This window comes from Corapipo altera, unplaced genomic scaffold (assembly GCF_003945725.1).
Source record: "Corapipo altera isolate COAL_440 unplaced genomic scaffold, ASM394572v1 239, whole genome shotgun sequence".
NCBI lineage: Eukaryota > Metazoa > Chordata > Aves > Passeriformes > Pipridae > Corapipo > Corapipo altera.
Genome location: NW_020884938.1, coordinates 354,204 through 381,909, shown reverse-complemented (window position 1 = coordinate 381,909; position 27,706 = coordinate 354,204). Strand labels below are relative to the sequence as shown.

General features: G+C 45.4%; 1 long non-coding RNA gene across 4 annotated transcripts; it reads left to right on the top strand.

Moving 5' to 3' along the window:
* Nucleotides 1–9,103: 9,103 nt before the first annotated feature.
* LOC113955398 lies at nt 9,104–27,490 on the top strand. 4 transcript variants are annotated; one of them, XR_003530523.1, is made up of 6 exons: nt 9,104–9,231; nt 10,344–10,485; nt 12,913–12,972; nt 13,873–13,973; nt 14,232–14,329; nt 17,998–27,490. It is a non-coding gene; the product is annotated as an uncharacterized LOC113955398 (long non-coding RNA). The 4 variants fall into 4 exon arrangements; XR_003530524.1 differs by lacking the exon at nt 9,104–9,231 and adding an exon at nt 9,931–10,106; XR_003530522.1 differs by lacking the exon at nt 9,104–9,231 and having other exon boundaries at nt 10,189–10,485.
* Nucleotides 27,491–27,706: the final 216 nt, after the last annotated feature.

Here is a 27,706-nt window from a genome sequence, read left to right as displayed (position 1 = left end):
ATGTGTCCCAGGGATGTCCCAGAGGATGTGTCCCAGGGGATGTGTCCCAGGGATGTCCCAGGGGATGTGTTCCGGGACGTGCCCCGGGGGTGTGCCCGAGGATGTGCCCCGGGGGTGTGCCCGAGGATGTGCCCTGGCCCCGCGGAGGTGACGCGGCCCCGGGCGGGGAGCGGGTGCGGGCGGCCCGGGCGGGTCCCGCGGGGTCACAGCGCCCCCCGGTGGCACAGCCGGGCAGGGCGGGGACCCGGCGGGGACCGAGGGAGCGGGGCCGCGGGGGTGCCGGTGCCGCCGCCGGGCTGGGACTCGCTCGGGAGCCCCGGCAGGAACCGGAACGTGCGGAGCGGCCCCGTCGCGGCTCCTGCCCGCGGGAGCGCAGCCCCTCGGGCTCCTGGCCATGGCAGCACAGCCCCCCGGGCTGCCCGGGCGCTGCCTCCCTGCCCCTTGCCCCCGGGCGCGGGTGTGGAGCGAGGCCGTGTGCAGGAACCGGGCATCCCCGGGCAGGGGGAGCAGGAGAAGCTCAGCGTCGCGACTGGTCGTTGAGACGGCTCTTCTCTGCAGACCCCTGGCAGCTGTCCGCCTGTTTTCTCCCAAACTCCGCGGCAGTGGAACTGCAGCTCAGACTGCCTCTGTCTCCTCGGTGACTGCGTGCTCGCCATCAGCCTGGCGCGTCCCGCTCGCTTCTGCAAACTAGTGAGTATTCCCCATGTTTTCATGCAAACCCAAGTATTTTCAACAACAGAAACTAAACTAGATTGCGCCTAAACTGTGTTGGAGACAGATGGCAAAATCTTTCCATGTTTTTGGTCCTTAGTCCACTGTCGTCTTCAGCTAATTGATTTGAGGATGATGGACTGAGGGAACACGAGAGCTTTTCTTCCCTTCAAATATCTGTTAAACTACTCCTGAAAGCTTAAGCTGAGGATAAGAAGATTTCATGAAGATTAATAACTCTGCAACTTAAGAAAAAACTCACAAACCTGTAGAATATCAGAATGGGTAATTATCACATTAGCATTCAGAAATTCACATAGTTACTAAATAGCTGAATATGTAAATCTTGTTGAATTACTTTAAACAGATAGCACCTTAGCAATGCTAGCAGTCTTCCTGGACTTAAGGTAATAATCATAAATACAAAAGCATTGGTAGATGTGAGGTTGAAACCATTTGCTGAATGCTCTTCTAGGGCACAATTATTATTTATTCCTCATCCAGAATAATTGGCATGGCAGGTGATACAGTCGATTGAAAACTCAGTAATCCATTTTCCCACCCGCTGACCTCCTGCTACCAAAGCTTATATTCACTCTTCCAAAACCTGCAGAAGGAAAGGCCATCTATGCTGCCTGGTCCCCACACCTCCCCACAGCCTTTTGATAAAGTGGCTCCTGGGGTGAAATATTTCAAAGTCCTGTCAGGCTTCCGCTTTCACAATCCATCACAAACGTATTTACCCCCACTCCAACTGGAGAGGCTTTTCCTGCTCCTAGGGAGGAGAATCCCAGTGACCTCCAGAAGTCAGCGGGCAGCTGTGAGTGCCAGCTGAGTCAGCAGGAGGTGCCTCCGGGGCAGCTGACAGCCCGTCAGGCTCTCACAAACCGAAGATGACAGCAAGGAGATTCACTGGCCAAGGCGTGGGTCTCGTTTATTCCAGGCTTTGCCACGGGGGACAAAGTGCTGTGTCTGACCTGGGGCTTGCAGGGGTTTCCAGACAGGGAACTGTGCCCAAGCGGGAGGAGCAAACCCCCAGTATAAGAACAGCGTGCGGCCCTCACAGCCCTGTGGAGGGAAGGATGAGCAAGCAGTGCCAAGGGAAAGGAATTTCAAACTGCTGGTCACAGCTTACATCATCTTCCCTGGAGGTTATTTCCAGGGATATACAATCAGAGCAAATTCCATGAAATTTCTGGGGAATGTAGACAAGAGAGAAAATTCCTCTGTGGCAGGACAGTTTACGTGCCTTTCTCTTCCTTCTGTACTGCCCAGATCAGCCACAGGTAACTAGTGGGCCAGGAGCTGAACCTGGATGATCCTTGTGGGTCCCTTCCAGTTCAGGATATGCTGTGATTCTATGTGTGCTTGTTTCAGGTCCCAAAGGCTGAACTACAAGACAAATCTAGCTGCAATTATCCCAGCCAGCCACTCTCTGGCACTGTTGCTCCACACAGTTGCAGATGAAGGCCCCATCTAACAGTAAGAAAATACATGTGTGAGAACGTTCCTTAGGGGAAACATCCAGAGCATATGAGGTTGAAAAAGAAAGAGAGGAAAAGAACTAAAAGAAGGTGCATACAAAGATAAGTATCTTGCAGCTGATCAGGATCTTACACACAAATTACACGTGTTCTTTACAACTGCGTATGTTAAGTATATGCACTTACTCTAATACTCAGTATTTATGTTATCAGGCATTCACATGTGAAGTCTTTCCCTAAATCACCCTCTCTCATTTACCCACATGCTACCTAGGCCTAAGATGTCTCTTCTTTCTGAGACACTACCAAACCCACCCTCTGATGCTGATTCTGTGGTTCACCAGTTAAAAAGGAACACGACTCAGCAATACCTTATGGTTGCAAAAAAAGTTAAAAGCTCTGAATAAACTGGTGTGTTGTGTGTACTTGTTGTATGTGAGTGACCCTTTTACTCTCTGCAGCAGGAGGGAGTCCAGACTGAACTTGTCTTCCAGGCAGTGTACTTCAAGAAGGACAGAGATCAACTGGAGATGACCCAGAGCTGAACAACAGGAAGATGATGCCATAGAACAACAGAAAACATGATCCATGGAGAAAGGTTTGTTCCTTCCCAGGGAAATTGCACGGCTGTAGATTTCAAACACAGCTCAGGAATTACTGTTTGCATCACAGGGACAAACAAAGCTTGCAGTGTCACTAAGGTGAGCAGCACATTTGCCTTGGTTCAGACGGTGAGACACGCAGAGCACAGGGCACCAGGGCAGCTTCCCAGCGTGGGCAAGGCCAGAGTGGCCACAGTGCCACAGCTGGGGATGAGACTGGCAGCAGGGAGCGTGGCACTCTGTCACTGCTTCTGCCAAGGGAAGATTGCTTCTTTGCAGAATCATGAGAGAAACCTTCCTACCTTTTAACTGCCAAACAGAAAACTCTACCAGGCCCTGCCATAGATTTTCCACCACTGCAGCTGTGCCCTGATTTTAGATGTTGGCTTCAGCCCTATCATTTGTGGTGAGATTGTGAGTCTAGAGTTGCAGGGTCCTTCCATCTGTCAGTATATCACTGCTGATACAGCTTAATCATGTGAATCTTCTTTAGCACTTCGACTTATTGTTTTTAAAAGTATCAATCATAATCTCTCAGACAAGCCCTTAAATGTGTTTTTGTCATCAGAAGAGACACACGCCTCTGGGACTGCCCCGGGACCAGAACACCATCCCTGCAAAAATCTTGTAACTTCATTGATCGCAAGTACAAAAATCTTGTAATTTCACTCACTGCAAAAATCCAACCAACAACTCTGCTCTTTTTTCTTTCTGATTTCTACACTACATTTACCAGAAATCTCAGGCCTAGAGTCAAAGTGCACATCTGTGTCTTGCTATCTGGTTCAGACATACTAAAAAGCAAACAGTAAGTGTAGAAAACCATTTAATATCATCTTTTTCTCCTCTCATGTCAAGAGACTATTCAGCTGATTTCAGCAACCAGTAGGGAGCTCCATAAGAGCAGACCTATGTTTGGGTCGTATTCAGTATCTTGTAATTGAGCTTTTAAACTTTCATTTTTCACCCAAGAATAACTCATTAAAGGACTTGACAACCACCCCTTCATAAAAATACAGCACTGTATAGGCTTTATTAATATTGAAATTATTAATTTGTTTTATTGTATACTGCTTACTATTTTGAGATAAATCTGTGCGAATGTGAACCCTCCTGTTCGGAACAAAAATATCACCTCTCAATTTTGTGCATGTTGTTTTTAAAAATGACTCTGATGATCCATATTTATATACATTTGACAGTACATCATTGCCAGATTTCAAAAGCTAATCAGATGCCTTCCAGTGCTTGATGTTTTTAAATAACGAATGAGAACTGCTGGATTATTTTTTCCATACACATGAGATGCCAAGAAAAATTCCTAAATGTGGTTTGGTTTTTTTTTTCCCTCCTCACAGAAACTATGGCCTTCTAAGAAAAGGAAGCACATATAGAATTGCTATTTTAAAAATTATCCTGATTTTTAAAGTAAATCTAATAATGGGAGTGTGGGGAGAGAGAGTCCAGGCATTACATTTGAAAGCACAGTACTGATGATACTTATGTTGCCAACCTAGACATGAGGACATTGGTTTGTTTAGCTCTCTGTCTTTTCCAGGAGCCATCACAAAGGACCATCTACTGCTTTTGCCTCGGAGGGTCTGCAGTTCAATTAAAGCTACAGTAATGTCAGTGCTGAGATAAATGTCCATTTATTAGGCTACTGCTTCAGAGTTTGATACATTTCTGGTGCCTTAAATCGAAAATAAATGTCCCATTAAAGAGATTTTCAGGTGAAGGTGATGCCCAGTGAGAAGTTTTATAAGGCTGTGTCCAACTAAGTTTACCCTTCATTCACCCTTCATCTGTTTTCCAGAATATTTGTCTCTTTTACGTGGATATTTTAATCTTTGCCTCTGTGTGTCAGGGTTTGACTAACCTCACTGTGTTGTCACACTGCAGCTCTCTGATACAGCAGCATTGCTGTATGTATCTCCAATGGCCAGACTTTGGAAATTATCTACAGAGGTTTGCCACTCTTCCCTTCACAGTTTTCAACGACTCATCAAATAATGTTGTTTGCATCATGTCCTCCCCCAGGTCACTGATTTAGAATGGTCCTTATCTACAAATCTCTCCTACGTTTTCTTTCTATTACAATAAGCCCCTCTTTCATCAGTATTATCAGCAAAAGCTGCAGGATATTTTATCTGGCTGCAGTTCAGCTTCATGTGGGGGTGCTCACATGCACCCTGCGGTACTTTGTGCAGTTACGAGCAATTTATGTGATGTTTAAAAGTGCACACTTTACAGATTTAACTCTTTGCTTGAATCCAGTGTCTGACTAAACTCAGTTCAAGATGTCTGTAGAGACCAGAGTTTAAATCTTGAGTGGTGTTCACTGCCTCTACTCTGTCATCACCTCCGAAGGTTCTTGGTGGTTTTTGGGATGCAGCCCCAACATGTCTTACATGCACCACAAAAGACCTTAAAAAATTCTTTCCAAAGAGAGCACAGGCTTCCTGAGTAAAGGCTCAAAAGGGCAGGAGCCTCCTCCTTAAGCCTTTCTGGCATGACATCTGCAGTCTGCTCTGGGGCTCGGGTTGGTGATCTGCAAAGGTCCCTTCAACCCAACCCATTCTACAGTTCTGTGGAGATTCTGGAACCAAACAAAAGAGAAGCTCTGTGGTAAAATGAATCATTGTGTTAAAAATACACAGGAAATACTGCATTTCTTCAGTATCTCTAAGAATTGTAAGTAAAAAACTATATTTTGAAAATAAAAATGAAAGCTGGGTTCAAGAGTGTAATCAGGAAATGTAGTATTTCTGGAACAAGACCCTGTTTCTGTCACAATTTCCAAGCTCCCTTTTTGAAATTAGAATGTTACTTCTCCTTCAGACTGGCTTTTCTAATGGTCTTCCTTGTAGATGCTGACAGACCAACTCACTTCAACTCCCACTCAGTCATTTTAAGTGTAGGACACTGTTAGTCTGTCAAGGCATCCTGCTGGCAATGTAGTAAAATAATACAACCACCAGAAATCAAATGTGCTTTAACTTTTGGTAAGCCCTGGTAAGCAGTTGAACCAGATGACTGTTGTAAGTCCAACTGAAAATATTCTATTATATTGCCATTCTATTTCTATTTCACGCAAACAGCTTGCATGACAAAATACTTTTATTTTCCAGTTACTTTGAAAAAATGGAAGAGTGGATGGAGTCAGACTCAACCACGATGGCTGTGCCACTGGGATGCAGATGTATCTAAGAGGAAACAATTCCAGATGATAAAAGCATACTGTTGGTGCAGGAAAAATTTTCACACCTGCCAAAAGACCCACTTTGTTTCTTGCACTAAGCATGAAATATTAAAAAATATAAACATGCTTCCTTAGACCTTAAGATATACAGAGAACCTCTTGCTTTACTCAGGATTCAACTCCAAATCACTGCTTTAACAGTAAACCATTATTCAGAGGCAAGAGCATGAAAATGGATACACCGTGTCAAAACACACTGAGGTTTATGCACCATTCTGGGTTTTGGTGGTGGGTTGTTTTCTTTTTTTTTTTTTTTTTTCTTAATTTGAGCGTGATTCAATAAATAAAACTTCACACACAGTGAGAATTCTCATGGTATAAGACAAACCTCCAGCTATGTAAGCCTCAAGGAGCTCACTTACATTTCTTTTGTTAGGTCTACAACTTTCCATTTCTCTTCTTTCAGTTGTTATTGTTTTACCACTCTCTATGGTCTACATCAGAGTTTACAAGATGCTACTGGCCACACAAACCAAATTTAATATCCTCTCTTTGGTTTCCTACCAAACCACAAGACCATCTATCCTATTTTTTTGTCTAATTTTTTGTGTCTTCAATCCTTTTTCTTTTATGTAATTTTTGATCTCATAAGAACAAGCCCAACTCCTTCTGTGGTGATGCACTAATGTAACTGAAACTCGGATTTGCCTCTTAGAAACAAACTTGGTTTCCTCTGTTGACACCAATAATACTTTTCCCAAAGACTTCCTCATTCTCCCACTATTGTTTTATGTTTCAGCAGAATATTACTCTAATCCAATCATTTTTCAACCAATCTAATACAGCCTCAAAGTGGATTAGCCAGCAGGCACTGGTAGACTGCACATCCATCAGTTGACAGCTATAAAATCCTTGGATAATTAAATCCAGAGAGAGATCCAGAAAGGAAAGGGAAAATTCATTTGTCTCCTACTTCTCCATCTGTTGCTGTTCACTCCATACAATTGAGGATCAGCTCCTTGGCCTTTCTTCTCCCATCCACCCAAAGCTGGAAGTGGTTTCCACCCCTGGAGCAGAAGAAGCAATGCTTTGAGAAACTGCAGGTGACCAAAGGGCGAGGAGGAGGTGTTCGATCCCCCTGCCCCCTCCATTCCCCAGCCAGGGAGCGTCTCCAGAAGCTGCACCAACGCTACAGTACCTACAGAGGGCTTTGCATTACTATTTCTGTTCTTTGAGAAGGCTATTTACTATTTGTAAGTGGTAAATTTGTATTTGCTATAAATGCTTTCTATAGCATTTTCGATATGATTCATTTCATTATGATATTCATCTAACTGAATGGGACTGGTTAGGAAGCGTGCAGACCTTTTCCCTGCTCTACCAGCACCCCCCACTCTGTCCTTTTCTCCTGACATTGTCAGAGCCACCACACTGCAAGTGCTGCTTAACCACCGCTGGTCAGTGAGTTGAAAAAGTAAAATGAAAAAAATGGAAGTTAGAGGTCTGTTTCTCCTTTTGGCTGTCTGCCAGCAGAGTAGTTGGTGCGGATTAGTGTTTGGGGTTTAGTTTTCCTGCTTTAGGGAGTGGCTGTGGAAGGATGCTTGAGGAAACTGCTTTGGTAGCATGAAGCTAAAAGGTTTTGTTAGTTGCTTTGTGTGCATGAGACAGATGCTGTACCACATTTTTGTCAGTCTGAAATAAAATAGCCTTATTAATGGCGTGGACTTCCCCTTGCTGTCCAGAGGGTGCCTCAAACAATTACAGTGGAATGAGAATTCTGGGGAAAGAGGAAGAAGAAAGAGTCACGAGGCCCGCAAAGGACTCGGGCTGCCCATTCCACAGATCTCTAAACCTAATTTTCTTCTCCTTGGACAATGGATAAGGTTTAGGGAGACCTCATTGTGATCTTCAGCATCCTTACGAGGGGCAGTGAAGGGGCAGCACCGATCTCAGCTCTGTGTGGCCAGTGACAGAACAGCTGGAGCTCTGTCGGGGGGGTTAGGCTGGATATTGGGACAAGGTTCTTCCCCCAGAGGGTGGTTGGGCACTGACCAGGCTCCCCAGGGCAGTGGGCACAGCACCAAGGCTGCCAGAGCTCCAGGAGGGTTTGGACAATGCCCCCAGGGACAGGGGGGATTGCTGGGGTGTCTGTGCAGGGCCAGGAGTTGGACTGGACGATCCTTGTGGTCCCTTTGCACTCCAGACATTCTGTGATTCTGTGAGAAGGAAAGGGATGATGAGTACTCAGTCCTGAGGAAGGACACCTTGCTCTCTCGCAGGACAGGGAGCTTTCTGCCATGGATTGTGTTCCTCGCCTTACACAAGGTATGAATTAATCCATACCCCTTTTGCTTCCATGAAATCCCAAGCTACTCTCATACCTTAAAGGAATATTTCAGTGCACAAATACAGTGTCAGCAATACAGTACGTAGTATCAGCCCATCTTTGCTTTTTAAAAGTAAGCTTAGAATAAAACCTTGATTACCTGCATAATTAATCCCCATTCACAGGAATTTGCATGCCTGAATAATTAAAGAATTTGGTTCTAAAAATGAAAAGCAAGCAAATCCTGCATTTTTGTACTTGAAAAGCTTCAGCAGCAATCATGATATTTCACAGCACATAAATAATTCAAACTGAGCTTTCTCGTCTTTATTTTTTTTTTCCTCGCAGAAATCCTCTTAGTGCTTCCTAATTAAATGAAAATATTTTATAAGCCATCACTTTGTGACATCGCAAGAATATTTTAAACTCTGGATTAGACGAGCTGGATTTGCATTTTCAGTATTGGCAATCTGATGTTGGGGGCCGTTTAATGGAACCGCAAACCACCACAAACCGGTGATAAAACAGGCACGTGCTTTTGAAAGAAAAAGAATGGGGGAAAAAAAAAATCTGTGTTGGGTGCCGGTCATGTGAGTTTAACTCAACATTCAATTTCACTTGGCAACGTAGCACTTCGTGCCTTAAACCGCTGGGGCCGTAACGAAACAACAACACAACAACAAGAATCCCCAAAATGCTGACGCGAATGCCGCGCAGGTGTGCGGGGAGGGGTGGACACCGTGCGGTTCCACAGGTCACTTTCCGCCCACAATTTAATCTTTTTCACCACCAGGGCGCCGTGAGGGCCGCGGGCCGGCAGGGGGCGCCGCGCGCCCGCCGCGCGGGGGTGGCCGAGGGGGAACCTTCTGGAAGGGCCGGGGGCCGCGCCGTGCCCCAGAGCCCCGGGTGCCGTGTGGCTGCCGCGTCCCGGGTCAGCGCAGAGGGGCGGGGGGAGCTCGATCGCTCCCGCCTTGGCCCGGAGCCCGGCCCGCCCCCCGCTCGGCCGCGGAGCCGCTCGCTCGGCGCTGCGCTCCCGCCCGCCTCCATTTTCTGCGCGCTGCCCCCGCGGGCCGAGCGGGCTGTGCCGGCCGAGGGGCCGCGGGGCCGGGGCTGTTGAGGCGCCGTGAGGGGCAGGACCCGCCGGCGCACAGACCTGTCCTCACCCTGGGCCCCGCTCCGCCGGCGGGGACCGGCGCGTTCGCTCGGAGGGCGCCGCCTGCAAACGCAGGCTGGAAGGAGTCGCGGCTCTCCTCCCTTGCTATTTATTGCGATATATTTTGTTAACTTTTGGGCTCTCCGGAAGCAGCGCTGTGCCTGCCCCTCTGGCAGCGCCCGGGTTAACGCTTGTCCCGCTCGTGGCTGTGACCGAGCCCGGCCGGCCCGTCCCGTCCCCGCACAGCGGCGGCGCTGTGTGAGATGGCTGCGAGCGGGGCGGGCACCTGGGCAGGGACCTGTGCGGGCACCTGGGCAGGGACCTGGGCAGGGACCTGTGCGAGGACCTGGGCAGGGACCTGTGCGGGCACCTGGGCAGGGACCTGTGCGAGGACCTGTGCGGGCACCTGTGCGGGCACCTGGGCAGGGACCTGGGCAGGGACCTGGGCAGGGACCTGGGCAGGGACCTGTGCGGGCACCTGGGCAGGGACCTGTGCCGGCCCCTCTCCTCGGGCACTGCCCCGATCCCAGGAAAAACGCCCCCAAACGCCAGGACCCACGGCGCCCGCTCTGCCCTCTCCCCTCCGAGGAACCGAGCACCGGCCCCCGGCGGGTGTTTCAAAGACAAGGTTGCTGAAATCATACCGATCCCTTAAAAACGGCACCACCGGTTGTTTAAAAATACATGCGTTGCCCCGTGTCACGGTTTGGAAATGAGAGCTTATGACTGTTTCTCCTAGAGTCTTTTTATTTAAAAATATCACTAATTTAAAAATAATAATCAGAAAAGCGTGCATTGCCCTCGTGTCACGATTTTTACACGAGAGCCTGTTGCTACTCCTCCTGAACTCTGCGGGTTTTTTTAGTGTTCGTGAAGAGCAAGGTCAGTCCCGGGACTGAGAACTTTACTCGGGTGCGACGGTGGATTTAAGATTTAATTCCAGCAGTCAGCCCCGCGGCCGGGGCAGAGGGATAACCGGGGATGCACCACCGTAAAACAGTCCCGAGGTAGGAGTGGCACAGTCGTATTTTTATCACTGCGGTTTGTCACCGTGCTCAGTATCACCCGGGGATCGTTCTAGTTGTTCCGTTTTACCGAGCACTGTCTAAACCAGACAAAAAGACAGAGCCCGGCGAGAAAAGCTGCTCCTGTTGCTGACTTTGCATTCCCTCGGGACCTATTTGTTCCCTATATATTGAAAGATGCAGAGTTGTTTGGGGGTTTTTAATAGATATAAATATATATATATACACATATATTTTTAATATATATTTTAATATATATTTTTTAATATATATATTTTTAATATATAAAATCAATGTCAATCAGAATATCTCAGTTCCGGGTTTACCCTTTATTAAACTGCTTTGGGAGGTCCTGCGTGGCCTAGTGCAGAGGGACGGGGTTGCTGCTTCGTGCAGAAAAGAGAAGAGACATTGCAGGGAGGGGAAAAATAACCCACAAAAAGAGGTTCCTTCCGTTCCCTCCATGGTGGGAAATCCGCGCAGCAGCCGCGCCGCCGGGATCCGGCAGTGCCGTGCCGTCCGCCCGTCCCGGGCTGCGATATTTGCTGTTGTTGCTGCATTTTCATTTTCGTTCTTTGCTTCACTGAGCTCTCCACAACGTCCCGGGGTCAGGGGACTCCTGAGCGCTTGCCGTGGCTGATTGAAGGTGCGGCCCCGCTGCCCGGCTCGCTGTTTGTGCCGTGCGCTCCGTGCGGCTCACACGCGGCACGGCCGAGTCCTGGCCGCGGGGGGCTTTTTTATTGCCCCGCCTCGGAGCGAACATGCGATGGGCTGGATAAACCCGCCCGGCGGGTGCCGGGGCCGGCTGGGCTCCCCGCCGTGGTTTGGGGCACCGGGTGCCGAGCATCCCATGGGCCGGGTGCTCCCGGAGGGTCCTGCCCGGAGCGCGGCTGTCGCTGTGCGCGCATCCTCTGGAAGCGTTCTGCGGTTACAAGAGCCTTTTTTTTTTTTTCTTTTCCTTTCCCGTTTTGGCTGTAACTTTCGCACACTGTTTCTGCAGCGCTCACATCTGTTTATGTCATCCTTGGAGCGTGGTGCAGTGAATTTGGGGTTGAAACGAAGTCGTAGAACTTATTGCTTGTTAATGTGGGTGCTTAAAGAGAGGCTATGTAAATCCGTAGTTAGGCCTTTCTTGAAAGGTGGCCTGTTTTCTCCTAAGGCTTCAGCACCCAGCCCCTTCCAGGGAGATGCACGGGAATAGTGAGTGCTTAGCAGGTTGGGAAAATACTTGTCTTTGTATAAAAATGAAACTACGAGTCTTAGTGGGATGCTCGTCTTGCAATAAGCGGGACTGATTCTGCATTTTTCTCTTTGGGAGCCCTCTCACTTTCTTCTAATAGCGTGTATTCTGTGGAGAGCGACTGGAAATCGCAAAGAACTTTCAAATAAGTAAAAACTTTGACGGAGCACTGGTGATTAAATAACACAGGTCGTTAAAACAAGTAGTTGGGCGTCAATAAAATAATTTATTTGAAAGGTGAAAGAAAGCAGAATACTGCGGGATAGTTAGTAATTCAGCGTGAGCCCGGAGAGGGTTGGGAGCGGCTGGGTGCCGCTGGGGCCGGAGCAGCCCTGCCCCGGGACGGCGCGGCCGCAGGGGAGCTGCGGCATCGTCCGCTCGTCCCGCGAGGCTGAGGAAGGAAAATACACCTGGATCCTGACAGGGGACACCCCGCAGGGATCCGCGGAGGGCCTCACTCGCTTCCCACACACGTCAATAGAAGTTTTGTCTTCCAGTTCATTAAAGTACAGTCGGGCCCTCCTCGTTGCCTCCATAGGGGTTTGGGGTGTTTTTTTTTGGTTTTTTTTGTGTTTTTTTCTGGAAATCCTTATTAATGGATTCGTGTGGTAAACATGGGTATAAAGCAGGCAATTAAAAAAAAAAGCCAAACAGTAAAGGCACGAAATAAAATAGAATAAAATGAAATAGAATAAATAACATAGAATAAAGTAACATAAAATAAAATAAGATAAAAATAAACCAACCACAAACCCCACACCTCCTGAACTCTGCATTTTTTTACTGCCTGTGAATAGGAAGATCAGTCCAAGCAAAAATATTGAAATCTTGTTTTGGAAGTCTCTGTCGTAAATAGGTCTCATTAAAAAAAAAATTAATTTCTAGTTAGGGCAAATGAATAGCTATCGCAGCCTTTTCACCTAAAATGCTCACTTCTTAAACTGGTGAGGTCATGTTTTAAATGTTCTGTACATCTGTAACCGCGTGTTACTGAGATCTTTAACATCTACAGCGTCAGCCAATATTTTAACTACAGAAGTAATAATCAGGTGAGTGGGATTTTTAGAAACGTATCGTGTGTTTCCTCCTAAGCACGGAGACATTGGGGGTCGGGGGAGTGTCCTGCCCTATTTTTTTGCCGCCGACTCTCATTTTTTCGGCATCCACAGGCTTCCCTGGAAGATCCTGACAGTTTCGGGAAGGCTCTGTTACTCTCCAGTCATTTCCAGGTAAACTCCGATGTGGTCTCAATTATTTCCTGGATGTATATGTTTATTATTTAAAACTAATTGCAGCAAAGTAGCCCCTGATAGTAGAACGTTTACAATGTATAATGTTGATTAGCTTTCCACAGGGAGCTGTCGTCTGCTGCAATTTTTTTTCCTCCTCATTTTTACCACCGTTTCCAAATAATCCCGCGTCCTTCCAGTGGAAAAGCCAGGAGTGCGTCTTCTAAAATGTTATTTAACACGAAATAACGACGCGTTTGAACATCCACAAAGTACTGATTTCGTGCCTGCCCTCAGTCTATTACCTCAAATAACATCCCACGCTGTGTTCAGGGCAGGCGTTTGCTCTCCCGGCTCTTCCTGTGTCCTATTAATAGGACAAATCCGCCCGCGCATGACCCTTCCTACAAGAATTCGGCCACAGTTTGCTTTGACTTATAGCTGGCTGCAAAGCGGGTCCTTTAATTAAAAAAATACCAATGCATTTTACCCTTTGAGAGCACTTCGATGGGGAGCTTGGGGTGCAAGGGTCGCACGTGTGTGCGCCTACAAACCGGGGTAGGTGCGGAGCCTCGCCCGCCTCCTGACAACAGAAATCTGCTGGCTTTTAGTAAATAAAGCGTGTTTAGTTTGGTATTTTCTTTTTTTCTCAGGAAACGCGTTTTGGTTGGTACGCAAAAAGGAGAGCAGCCGTCAGGGACTTGCCGCTTATTTCCCCAAACTTTCTCAAGCGTTGGCAGGGAGGGAGGTGAAAGCACTTGAATAAAAAGCCTCTTTTTTTTTTTTTTTTTCTTAAGAAAAAAAGCACGCAAACACTCAAAACCAAACAAAAATGTATTTTTTTTAAAGCCTCATTAAGAAAAAAAAATGTAATAAAACACACCTATGTTTTGTTCCTAGGGTAAATTTATCCACCACTGAGGGAGAAGCCCAGCGGCTCCTGCCCCCGTGGAAAGGGTGCCGAGAGGAAGAGCTGCAGCCCAAGGCCGGCTGAACACCCGGTAACATCATATTTACCAGCATAACATCAACCCAGGTCCCGGCCGGGACCATCGCAGCCGGGGCCCCCGCGGCCAAGAAGGGGTACCTGCCAAAAAGTCAGGTCTCCTGGGAGGGGTTGGGAGATGCATTTGCTGGAAGATATCAGGAATGAAGGAAAAACAGCTGGTAGAGATGAGCTGGAAAGCTCTGTGTGTTTATGTGTCCCCAGTCAGCACGTCCTTTCTTACCCCCCCCCCCCCGCCGCCTTTTTTTTTTAGAGGTTAAAACCAGAGTATGTTTGCTCAGCAGGTACCCGAAGGAGTGACCCCGAGGTTTGCTCTCCCGTTTTGCTCTGTCGGCTCCTTTGCGTTTACAGGTGGGCTTTGTGCGTTTGTTCCTCAAAAGTAGCTATTATTGCTGTTAATGAGGACGTTAGAAAAAAGTGAATTCGCAGCCTTCGAGCAGAGAGCACCCCTCGCTCTCCTGGCAGTTGAAATAAGGGTGTCGACTGGGGTTAGGGAGCATCCTCCAATTTTAAGGGAGAAGTGCTTGAAGTCAAGAATGCCTCTTTTTATTTTTTTCCCGTCTTTTCCCTTCTAGTATTAAAGTCGTGTAGGAAGAAGACGTTTCTCCTCCGTGTCGTTTAGGCTAGCCCTCCCTTGGTAACTCCAGACGGGAGGGAAACAGGCGTGCACGGGTTTTTTAATTTATTTTTGGGTTTTTTAAAGATGTTTGTCACGCTGCTACCATTATTCCAAGGATCCCGTGAGGTTTTCATTCACTGCCCGGTTTTCAGGGCTCCTTTCTTCATATTGCAGCCAACTCAAATTGAGACTCCGGAATGGAAATAAAGGGGGGAAAATATCAAGCCAAAATAATGATACTAAAAATATGAAGCAACCTCCCCACTTCCCTCTCTGTCACCCCTAAACCAAGTTGCCCCCCCCCCCGAGAAAATTCTCCTTGAGGAGGGAAGTTACTCCTCGTCCTGTCGGCACGTTTGAGTCATTTTATTTGCCTGAACTTTGGAACAAAGCTGGTTTCCAGAGGAAATTTCCACTCCTGCTGCCGCCTCGCAGCAGAGGGCGCCGGGAGCCTTCCCAGGCTTTGCTGCATCCAGTGCTGCTGGAAATTAACTCTTTGGGCGCTCTGTCTGAAGGCTTTTCTAACCTTTTCCTTTTAAAATATACAGCTAGATTCTAACTTTTCTCCCCCGGCCTGTAAAATGCGTGTTGGTTTGTTTCGGTTTGGGTTTGTGAGGGTTTTTCCCGCCCTTGTGTTACCCTTTCCCAGCACTTGCAGGGCTTCACACTCCCACCACAGCCCCCCAGCACTCTGAGGAGATTTACAGCTTCTCTCCGTCTCTCTTAACTTGGTTCTAATTAAGTCACTGCATCACGTTTGCGTGACATTACCGTGTTTTCCCTCATAATTGTCAGGGATAAAACTTTGTCTGGCTGTGTTTAAGCTTAAAGGGTCACTTAGGGCTCTTCAAGCAGGACCCCAGCGAAGCACAGCGCCAGGGGAAAAGCGGTGAGTGAACCAGCCCAGAGCATCTCCCTGTCCCACCTCTGCTGTTCAGCTCTGGGCCTGAAGGGTGCAAGGCCAAACCCTAATGTGGGGCGTAGATTAATGTGTGCTACAGGGTCAGAGCTTTTTTACACTGAGACCTGAGGAAATCCACGGATTTTCCCACAGACAGGAGTGTGTTGGGAGGACATCAGATTTGTGCCTGCCATGTTTCTGTGCCCCAATGGCTGTATCTGATTTGGTTGTTACATACTCACTTTCTGGACTGACAGGATCATCAGAGTCCCTCTCCTGGCCCTGCACAGACACCCCAATAATCCCCCCCTGTCCCTGGAAACATTGTCCAAACCCTCCTGGAGCTCTGGCAGCCTTGGGGCCATGCCCACTGCCCTGGGGAGCCTGGGCAGTGCCAACCACCCTCTGGGGGAAGAACCTTTCCCTGAGATCCAACCTGACACAGCTCCAGGTTTGCTACAACTCAAAGAATACTTCAAGAATAAGTAACCCAAAGAGCAAATACTGCAGGAAATTATAGAAGACTTTGCCTGTAACTGGGGATTATAAACCCTCAACTTCAACAAAAGAATTTCTTGTGTTTATCTGCATATGCAAATACTGAGACTCAGTTTTAGTGGCAATTTTAAAATTTTAAAACTGTTAAAATTTTTTGTGACTGTTTCTTCATTTATGTAAATAATTTGGCATCTATCAGTCAAAAAAAAGGAAAACGCATCAAAGGCTGCTGAGTTTACCCAAACACAAATCCCTCTACAGGATGTGATTTCATCACTTACTAGTTCACGTCGAGTTTTATCTGTCACGTGTGTGTGTAAGGTGAGAATTCTAGTCTCAGAGCAAACAGGACAGTGTGCTGGATATTTTGAGACTGTGTTAAAGGGCAGCAGCAGCTTTCCCAGCCCAGCCCTGGCAGTGCCTGGTTATCTCAGTGCCCAGCATGCTGTGCCTGGGGCAGCTCTGATGTTCAGAGCCCACCCTGCCACCTGCACAGGGGGTGTCAATGTACCTTCATGTCTGGCCATGGCACTGACTCACACCTGATAACTTGATTGATTTTTTTTTTGGAGGAGGAGTAGGAGGGCCTTTGGAGAAACTTCTTGACTCTTGGAAAAACACAGGGGGAAAAAAATCGTGTTAAAAGACATCTTGGCCCTTATGCCATTTTCATTGAAGCTGACGGTAAAACCCTCTTTCACTTTACTGGGAACAGGATTGAGCCATTTAAAATGCTATTTTGTAATATAAATCTTTTAAGTCTTAAATATTTCCATACAGTGCAGCAAAGAAGCTTCAAACGTCATCAGAAAGACTGCTTCTTGTTAGGCTGTTACAATGTGCTATTTCTGTTCAAATAACTTTTACTAATATGAGAGACAAATACATTTGTACAGTTTGGGAGCCTGACACTGCAGTTGGGTGTTTGCAGCTTTTATACATTAGCCTATTTAGGACAATAACTTTAACTCTTCAGTTGCATGAAACAAAGCCCAGATGTTTCTCAGCAGCGTTTCCTCATCAGGTCTTCTAGCTGAGCCTTTCTGGAGTGTAGTGTAGAGTTTGGTTACAGTTATAATATAATATAATATGAGACAAAATATTCCAAGAGTCTGAAGGGGTGATGTGGCGAGGCACAAGTAGGAAGGGGGAAGAGGGACACTGAAGGAGGAAACAATCTTCTTCTCCAGCTAAGCCAAGTCCCCACCCGTGGGACCGTGGAGAGCTCTTAAGTTCTCATCTTTGGATCTTCTTCCCTCCTTGGCAGTGACTTTAAAAAGGATTAAGTGAGAGAACAGCAGCAGAAAAAGCCCCCAAAATACCATGCTCTGGGAAGGTCAGGGAGGTTGCCTTCTCCAGATGTACAGGGGCTCCAGGGTTCAAATTTGAATCTCTCTGTGCTGAGTTGCTGTGATGTCCTGCCCAGCATCCTATCTTCCCACCCAGGAATATATTGAGGGCAACACAGTTTCCGTGGATTAGTTATTTGTTTTCCCTGGAGTTAGCCTGGCTGGGTAAGCACAACTGAGCAGCATTCATGTAGTCATACAGGTCTCACCAGTGATCTCCCAACAGGGGGGTATTGTCCAAGTGACAATCTACCTGAGCTTGTGCCAAATGCCACTACAAGTCTCTCTTTTCTTTCTGTTTCTGGGTGTGTTGTGTCCAGTGGCAGTGTCCTACGATAGCTTTTCTGGGCAGGAACTGTCTTTATAGCTGGTGTCTTTATAGCACCTTGTGCAGTGGCCAAGGCTTACAAATACTCCAGAGGACTAAAATGTAAGAAGAACTATGGTAGAACAGCCTCCCGCTTTGATGAAAAGTTGCTAGCAGTTATGACATAATTAACTTAACCAACAAGGCAATAAAAATTAAGTGCCCTGTTTGTGAGTGATGCATATCCCATATTAAGGCTAAATTTCCTGTAAGTTATACGTTGAAACATTTTCCATTATGATGTTCATAAAATTTTGTATTCAACAACATTGCTTCCTTTCCTAGGTCTTTTGGAATCCAACAAGAGGACTGCAGTTGAGAGAGAAGCAGGGATACACATCACCAGAAGGTTGTGTTCCAGCAGTGGGGAAGCTTCAGGAAGCTGCTAAAAGTGTTCTACATTGCATTTTATTCTGACCAGACTTCACGTGAGTGATCAAATGAGAGGCCATTATTTGTTGTATTTCCGAGGAAGTAATATTTTTGCTACTTGTAAGTGACTATTTGTAATTTTTGCTATTATAGTAAGCACCTATCCAATCAATCTTGATTTTTAAATCTCTTTTAGTCTCTTGAACAAATACGTTTACAAGAAAAATCAGGTTTGTTTAGAATCATGGAATGATTTAGACTGGAAGGGACTTTGAAGGTCATCTGGTCCAACCTCCTACTCAAAGCAGACCTAACCTACTAAGATGGGTTGGTTTTCTATTAGTTTTTTTTTTATTATTTCAATAGCAGTATTTTATGGCAATAGTTCTTGTTGAAGAGCATATTCTAAACCACTTTCCATTTACTAATTTCCCCTGTTAACTTTGCTGCTATAAATATATGCTGTAGTCACCTTTGGAATCAACAATCCCTGTCCACAATTTATTCTCTTGCCTCTTGCATTGACAATGGCAAAGAATAGAGACTAACCTGAATATGCAGAGTAAAATACAGTTTGGAAAATGGGGTTTATTATCCCATATTCTGAAGAATGACCATACCTCAGTCCAGGATTATTGCTTTGAAGCTAAAGGAAATTAAACCATTCTTCTACCTTTAGGCCCAAAAGACAATGACTTCATTTCCGTGTGTTTCCAGAGACAATGAGCTGCTGATCTTTGATTCTTCTCAACTTATAGGACAGCTGAACAAAACGTAAAAACCAAAGGCCTGGCTTTGCTCTCAGCTGTTCTGGTATAATCCAAGCTCAGCTTCCCTGGTGTTAATGAATTTATTCCAGTTTTACTGTGCTGTGATCAAACCAGAATGTATTGTATAGTTTGTATGAAAGAATTGGGCCATTTTCTTCTGTTTTCAGATGATGAGCTGTCTGTTAGTTGGTCTGTAGCCTCCCTTTCTCATCCTTTCCCTATTCTATAATTTAAAAAAAAATGTGTATTTGCAAAAGAACAACGACAAACTCTACCTGAAAAACTGTTTTACGCAGTCTTGCAAACTCTTGTTTTTTAAAGAGAAGCCCCCTGCAGATCCTGAAACCTGGGAAGGATCCTGTGGAGGATTTGGCCATGTTTAGAAAGCATCCAGAGTAGCTATGACAACTTCATGTCCAGGGGCCAAGATCGTGTCCACATACCAAATCCCTGACACTATGCAAGATCCTTATCCAACCTAAAGAGGAAACTGTAAAATTAGAATTGCCTAAAATAACCCCTAGAGAGACTATTGCCGGTTCTTGAGAAGAGTTGGGGTTTTTTTTGACATCTCAAATACAGCTTTTTCTTAAAATGTCTGAAACAGGAAACTTGTGAAAGAAAAGAAAATAATGAAATGAATAAGGTATCCACAACCCTGGAAAAACAGGTTCCCAGCTAGGTCCTTTTTTTGTTATTTGCTGTGATTTCTTTAACCTTCTTTGATCAGTTAAATGGACTTGGAGTGTTATAGAAGCCTCTGAAATATATCAATATCATTTTCTTGGGTTTATATTTGAAATGGGAGTGGTATCCAAGGTGGGTTTCAGCTCCCTCTGGTCTGGACGAGCTGGGATTAATGCTGAGTGCAGCAAGGGAGGCTGATCTCAGCACAGGGAGGTGATCAGGGTCTGATCCATTACCTGGTCCAGGCAGTTCAGATGCTCACTGTATTTTTTTGATATTACATGTGGAAGTGAAGCATTCAACTGATAGAAATCTGCTTTTCCATGCAATGAATATGTTGGCTACAGCACCTGCAGCCTCGTGCTTTCTGGTAAAAGCTGAGCTCTGTGTTAATTCTCTTAGTTATTGATTGGTAATATTGTTTCTGCTTCCTGTCTCTGCAGTGAGGTTTTTACATCCTGCCTGTAGTTGATCCCTTCCTGTTTCTCTGGATATGGCAAGGTTCTGCAAAGCAGGTTTTTATAAAGGAAGAGAGACCTGCAAAATGCATTACTAAAGGTACTGATTTAAAAAACCAGGTGCACAAATGATGTTTGGGTTTAAGTAGCCAGGAGGAGGTTTTGAACATTGGCTCAGGCAGAACCAAACTCAAACATTTTAATAATGGCATATTAACATAACTGCCTTATGCAAAATATTCCTGGCTGCTTTTTATGAAAGTAAACAGAAAGAGTGATATATCTGGATAAAGAGGAGCAGATGGTAATTTTCATTATTCCTCCCTTCCCCTCGCCTTTTGCTTGCATCCCAGCGAGGGAGAACTAAAAGACAAAATCTCCTCTTCAGTGAATTTGGAACAGAAACTTCAAAATAGATATCCCAACTTATGCCTTAATGTTTGCCCTGGGGGTCATGCTCTTGAACGCTCTTCATCCACTGGATTAATAAGGCCAAAGGATTTTTGTCACTGAAAAAAAATGTTCAGATTTTACACGAGTTAAGGACTGCTTTGATTTGTGAAAACTCATTTTCAGTGTCTAAGTTCTTATCCAGGAAGAACTCTCCACTGTGATAATGGTTATCTGCAAGTCAGTTTTAACTTGGCACCCTTCACATTTGGCAGCAGATTTTAGCTTTACATAACACTGAGTTATTATTAATGTACCATATTGCAGATTTTAGGAAGGAATCAAGTTTTCAAGTGTTGGGGTTTTTTTTAAGTCAGGAAATGCAACAGATAGGCTTTTTACAGGCATGTCACTTTATGCTCTACATGTCCCGTGCATTTTATTATATTTCCCTTAAAATAACAATCCTTAGGTTAGTGCACATATTTAGTAATCAAAGCCATCTATTATACTGCCTGAATACAAAAGGTTTCACTCCATGTTTCAAGATCTTTTTCATTCTCCACATTTATAACGTGACCCGTGTTAATATTGCATTGGCACTGGTGGGTTTTTTTTATTTGACACAAGTCTAAGGATGTCTGAGTGGTCCTGGTTCAAGGTGTCTGTCACATGAGGTACAGAATTTCTCTCAGTAAAGACTGCTTTGTTTTTAAATTCAAGTGATTCAGAAAAAATACCTGTGAAAGGCTAAAGAGTATTCAAGGGTGGTGGAGGATGCCCTTGGTGACAGCAGTTCATACAGAGGTGGGTAAAGTGGCGTGAGCCTGGCATGTATATAGGGATGGCACTTAGTAATTGCTTATTCTGTTTGCCTTTTTCGTTGACTGATGTTTTTATCTGGCTCTCTGGAGTGAGGTATGCTGGATGTACTGTGGCTTTCCAAAAGGAAATACTGAAGTAACCCACACGGAGCCATAAGGAAAATAAACTGTCATTTCTAACACACGGCACATGAAGAAAAGCCCTTTCACATCACTTTGTTTCCTGCTCAAAGCTGTTTCTCAAACTGTATAAGATCTCCAGCTCACATTATTGTTCTGAGGGGCTTCATACAAGAAGGGTGTTTTTTGTCTAGCAAGGCTAATGAGGTCCTAGAGCAAAAAGATACACAATATCAGAAAGAAAACAGCTAATCTGACATTACCGTTCAATGTGTTCATTCATTTCTAAATGCACATTAATTTGGTGTAACTTTTCTGTCCTTGTACTAGAATAGAAAGTAGGACATCTGTGAGTACAGTAATTAAACAAGTCAACTAAACCCCATTTTAACAAAAGGCTTGGCATGGCCATGTCCCTACAGGTGCTCTTTCTGTGCCTTCCAAAGCTGGGGTGGGTTCTGCTCTGTGTGCATCACCAGCCCGTGTCCCTCACACACCAGCCTTGTTAGTGCAGCAATCGAGCACTGCTGTCACAGGAAAGGACATCGTGCATTTCTGGTGTTCCTGGGATCCATCAGGACTGCCAGTCTCCCCACCTCCTTTGTGAGGACACAAATTAAGGGGTTTTGTAGCTGGAGTTGAGGGATGAGACATCCTGTCGCTACACGCAGAGGTAACGGAGCCTTTTAGGTCACAGACGTCGCAGATGTTTCTTTTAGGCCCACATTAGAAACTTTTGCTCATACACTGATGTCAGCCTGGGTCTGAAAAAAACATAAATCCCACCTGCCCACTGGAGCTGAGCCAGCACAGTTCCTGGCGTGGACACAGCTGTGCTGCCAGGAAAAGGCTGCTGCCAGATTAATCTGTTGGGTTCAGAGCCTGGTGCAACTTCAGTGGCACAAAATCCCCTCTGGCAGTGCCCTTCCCTGCTGCAGAGCTGTGTGACACTCACAGGGACTGGGACTGCAGACAGAGGCTCCTCAGGGCAGCAGTTGAGATGGGCCTGGTGTGAGAACAAAGGGGAGACAAAGACACTGAGAAAGTGTCTGAGAACACAGCAAATCATTGGCAGGTCTGATAGGAGGTGTTCCTTTTGACTGCAGGAGCCCCTTCAAAAACTTCCCACTCCATAAATCCGTTTTTTTCCCCCCTGGAAGCCACATTTCCTCTGTGTGCCAGTTTCCACTGGCTGCAGGAACATGTGCTGATGGGACTAGGTTTGCTTTGCTTAGAAACACCCAGCATTTATTGCCCTTGCACTGGCAGCTAAATGCTGAAGGGTCTGTCCCAGGAGGACTGCTCTGGATAGCAGAGAGGAGCTGGGTCTTCAGCCAGACCCTAGTGGGACAGTAAATGCCTCTGGTTCTCAGCAGATCCTACAGTAAGAACTCTCTCTGCCTACTTCACAGTCCCAGCAAAAGGACTGCACAAACCCATAACCCAGCAGTATATCAGGTTCAAAGTATTTCTTCTGTCGTCACATGCATCTGCCTTAGGTTATCAGTAAACCACAGAGAATTACAGCAGCGAGGAAATATTCAAAGGTCAGCCCAGGATCAGTCTGAGTGACAGGTGGTGATGGGGGTTTTATTAGGCTTTCTGTCTCTGGTACCTGTTGATGTAGGAGTGGTTGAGTTCCTGGGAGCCAGCAGCTCCAGGACCCTTCAGTCTATGGGGACTTGTTTAATTACCCTGTCTTCCTGAGAGGAACATGAGAAAGCTTGGATGGGTTGCAGCAGTGGCAGAGAAGCATGACTGTGATGCTCTTTGACCAAAATCAGTTGTCCAAAGCAGTTCAGCATGGAAAAAATGTCACTGGACAACAAAAACAACAGGAGTTAGTGGAGTGAAGCTGCTGGAGAGGTGATTGTTCACTGTTTTCTGCAGTATGAGAAGTAGAGGGCATCAAGTAGAGTTTAAATTAGTCAATACTTAAAAGAATCTCTGGTTCCTGAGATAAATGGTTGTTTCAATGAAAGTATTAGAATTATTTTTGGTCAAATATCAGGAACTAGTCATGCTAGTTATTGACACTGTTATCAAAGAGATTTGATAATGTAGCTATTTGAAATCCATATCTTATACGTGTGAAGTTCTGGCATGACTGGAATGAAAGTATAGGTGAGTCAAGCACAGTAATTTTGACCAAACTGTAGGCTACAGAAAGTTTGCAGTTTTCTATTCCAACCAAAGACAAAAAAATGTAATAATCCAAGTATCAGAACTTCTAAACTAATTTTCTGAAAAATCAGGTGCTTCAGAACAATATCCAAGTCTTAAGACACAGCAATGGAACAGAACATGTCAGTGGTTGTGTTTTTTTGGGCAGAGCCTGGCAGGGCAGCAGGCACACCTGTCCTGAGAGCAGTGCTTGGGAAGGGGCAGGGCACAGCCCCTGCATTCCCACCGAGGGCACAGCCCAGCACCAGCCTGGGGACAATGGCAGTGCTCCTGTGAGCTCGGAGAGGCAGGAACCAACCACAGCACAACGGGAAACAGATTTTTTCCAAGCTAGAAAAGCCTTTGCCCCCAAGTATTTTTAACCCAAGTATTTCAGAGCATGTCAGACAATTGATCAGCAATCTGTTGCTGAAGTGATGTATTTATCTGATGCGTGGTTTCACTTAGCAGCTACAACACGTACAGCAAAGAACTCAAAAAAAAAAAATGAACTGGAACTCTATGTAACAACTCTTATTCAAAACAGATGTATTACTTGGTATATGTTTAACATTCTCCTCATAATCCCAACTTGATCCTTAACCATCATGCATTAGAGTGTTGCTTTTAAAGAAGATGAAAATGGGCTGCTAAAATGCTGCCCATATAATCTGAATTATTTTCAGCCCTGTTGTTAAAGCTTAGAGATAAAATTCTCTTTTGAACTAAGGTTGAAGGCATCGTGTTTGATATATTGGTATAATTCCTGCAATATAAATACTCATAAATTAAGTTAGTGGTATGGTATGATTTCCTGTAATCTGTTTCCAGAATCAATATTTTATTGAATGAACTTCTTATTTTAACTTCTCACTTACTGACCCAGTGGTGCAGCTGTAACGTGTGCTTGATCACTCACTCTTTTAAAATCAGATCTGACTATGCAGCAGCATAGATGTGGCACGGTTTTGGAAGAATTGCACTTAATATTGTGTGGATAGAGATTGAAAATAGCACTATCACACCCTGATGTAGATTCTCCCATCTTAACATCCTGTAGTACTTTAGAAAATGGCCATGTAATATAATCCCCATTTTATAGGCAGGAAAACTGAAGCCATGATTATTTCCTTCTTAAAGGATGCTTAACTTTAAGCACCTCCTATAACATTTACTTTTGTAAATGTGGATTTTATTTTTAAGAATCCTTTATACGTAGCAATTATCATTCAGCTAATTACCCACGATTCATTGCAAGCCTCTGCCAGTGAGTGTGTGACCTCTTGCAGAGCAAAAGGCTGTTTGTTCTGAGCAGGTGGAACTGTATCACCCGTTGGGCCGTGCTGGGGGTGTTGACAAAGGCAGCAGCAGACGAAGATGCTCTGCAGTACTTTGGGGGCTGGGGTGGTCCATTGGCACTTCTTTGGGGCAATGCACAGTTCCTGTGCTGTGTCCCTCTCAGGAACACAAAAACTGCCAGCAATCATCATCAATCTCTGCAGGTCTCCTGGGAGCCTTGGGTTCCTGCAGCAGAACCTGGTGCTGCATCTCTAAGCTGCACAGCCAAGAATGTGATGATTTCCCTCTCCTCAAAGAGTTCCTCACTCCCTCTTTTCTTTGCCCTTGCTTGTTCTGTGTCTGTGCTTTATAGGCTACACCACATTTAAACACACTGTGGGTTTTGGGGTGGAGGAGGGAATGTAGGAGTACTAACAGAAAAATTGCTCTTTTTGTGGTGACCAGAGCAACTGTACTAGATGAAACTGCTCTTTGTTATCAGTGTTTAAAAAGTATTTTCTGATGTGGTAAAAACTGTTATATGGATGGAGTTCAAGATGGTGGAGGGCATGTGAAAGTTTATTTTATAAAGGGAAAACTGGATTGTTTTGTAGTTAGGGGTTCTGTACCTAAAATGTCTCTACAGATTAAATTTCCAAGTTCTTTGTTCTCAGACACTTTGTTTCAGGTGGGCAAATGGAGAATGAACAATGAGGTTTAAGTCGATGCCTTCACAGATGCAGTCTGAATGCCCTGATTTACACAACATGGTCTGTAGGTTGATGATGCCACCATAAGACTCCAAGACCTCACAAGTCTAATCCTGAGAAATCCCCTGTAGCCAGTGCATACTGACTTCATATGAGCGAGATATGAACCTGCCATCCAGCTTCAGTTTCCTCTGTGGATTAGTCCAGGACATCACTCTTGATGTTTCCAAGGAATGTAACTCCACGAAGGCTGGTGTCATTCTCCAGTGGAGTTTAAAATGGAATTTAGGAGATCTGATATTCCCAAGGGCAGCCATGTAGTGCTGCAGCAGGAGGGAAACAGACCTCCAAAACAGGCCACTGTAAGAAAAGAGCAAGGAAAAGCCCAGTCCTGGAAAATGCACTGGCACTACAAAAAAGTGTGGAAGTCTGGGGAAACAATGAATTGGAGCTGAATAATATTATATCAGTCCTGTATGTTTTTAATAAGTAGTTGGAAGGTCTTCCGTGAGGAGTTTCTGCTCAATTTTATCTCAGTCAGGGATAGAAATTGTTCATTTGGTCCCATAAAGAGCTGAACTTCCTGAGCAGGCACATGTTGGAAGTTCTCTTACATTGGCATAGGAAGCTATTTTTTTTTTGTAAAACATTTCACATTTATGTTCTTCCAGAATTAAAGGCACAGGGCCTGCTCCAGAGCCCTCTGCAGTCACTGATATCCTCACACTGACCTCTGGGAGCTTTAGGGCTCTCTTTTGGACCTCCTTCTTCCCCCACACCCCCCCCAGCTAGCTGCCATTTATATAACAGAGTTAAAAATTTGGGGAACTCAAAGCACACAAAGAATTTGCAGTTTGGGATAGGAAGGGAAGGATTCTGCATCCAACCAAACCAACCCCTGTCTTCCCTGCCACTTACTGCTAAGCATGAGGAGAGTTTTCCAGCTCTGGGTGGGACTGACAGTTCATTGCTGGGTTCCTGCTGCTCCTGGGAAACCACCATTCATCCAGCCTGCAATCTGCAGAATAAAGGAACCAGATAATCAATGACACTCTCCTCTGTCCATATTTAAACATTTATGGCATAGATGTTGACAGATGATCTCATCATCTAAGCTCCCTTTGTAGTTGACGGAAGGACAAAGACACTTCTGTCTCATATTTTTGCAAATAAACAAATGGATATACACATATACAAATGTAAAGACTCACAAAGGTTAATTTAAATGGTATCATGACAAAACTTGAAGAAGAGAATGAGACATTCTTTCCTGACCTTTTTTTTTTCTCTTGTGCTTTGCCAATTCAAAGGGAAGTCAGTGTGCTTTGTGCAGACAGAAGTGTAAATCTTTTGAAACTCCAGCAAAAAATACATACAGCAGATATAAATACAAATAAAATTCAGGGTAGGTGACACCTTCCTGGAGTAGTTATGACTGGATAGTCTGTCTACAACTAGCTGTTATATTAAGACTGTGGGAACATCTACAGTGACAAAGCTGACACTTCATTTTGGCCGCTTTAATGAGGTGTTCAGTGTCCTGCTCCTCTGCTGGGCTTTTGCATCACCAACCCAAAAGCTGCACCATCACTAACGCAGAGAGAGAGTCTTTTTCTGTCTCGTGTCCAGTCAATCAGCTTTCCTCCTGTGATTCATCCCGCAGTCTCCCTCTGAGGCAGAGCTGCAACCTGAGGGTCACAGACCCCAGGGAGTTCTTTGTTTCCTGAGAAAAGATGAAACTGCTGCTATCTTTGAACAAAACCATTTATCTTAGTACAGAAACAGTGTCTTGTTCATCCCCAAAAACTGAGCTGAAGAGAAGTCTCAGCCCTCCCTCAACACATGCAATTCTGTCCTTCATGAAGGTTGCAAAAACATCTGTCCTGGACACCTGGGATCACAAGGAGACTGATTAAAAACCTGGAAGACAGACATTTCCTAGTCTGAGCTTTCTGCCATGGAAGCAGGCACCATAAGGCAAACCTGACTGATCTCTTGCAAAAAAACCCCAAAACAACCCAAACCCACAAAGAAGCCCCCCAAAGATGGAAAATGTCTTTGTAGTCCACTGCTGTTCCCTCGTTGTTCCTGAACTGCTGGAGCCCTCTCATGTCTCCTCGAGCTGCTGCAGAGAGGTCGGGAGGGGCCCCTGGACACCGGCAGGAGAAGAGCTCTGCGCTCAGGAGGTGTGTGCTGGCTGTGGCAGCCCGGGACAGCGCTCA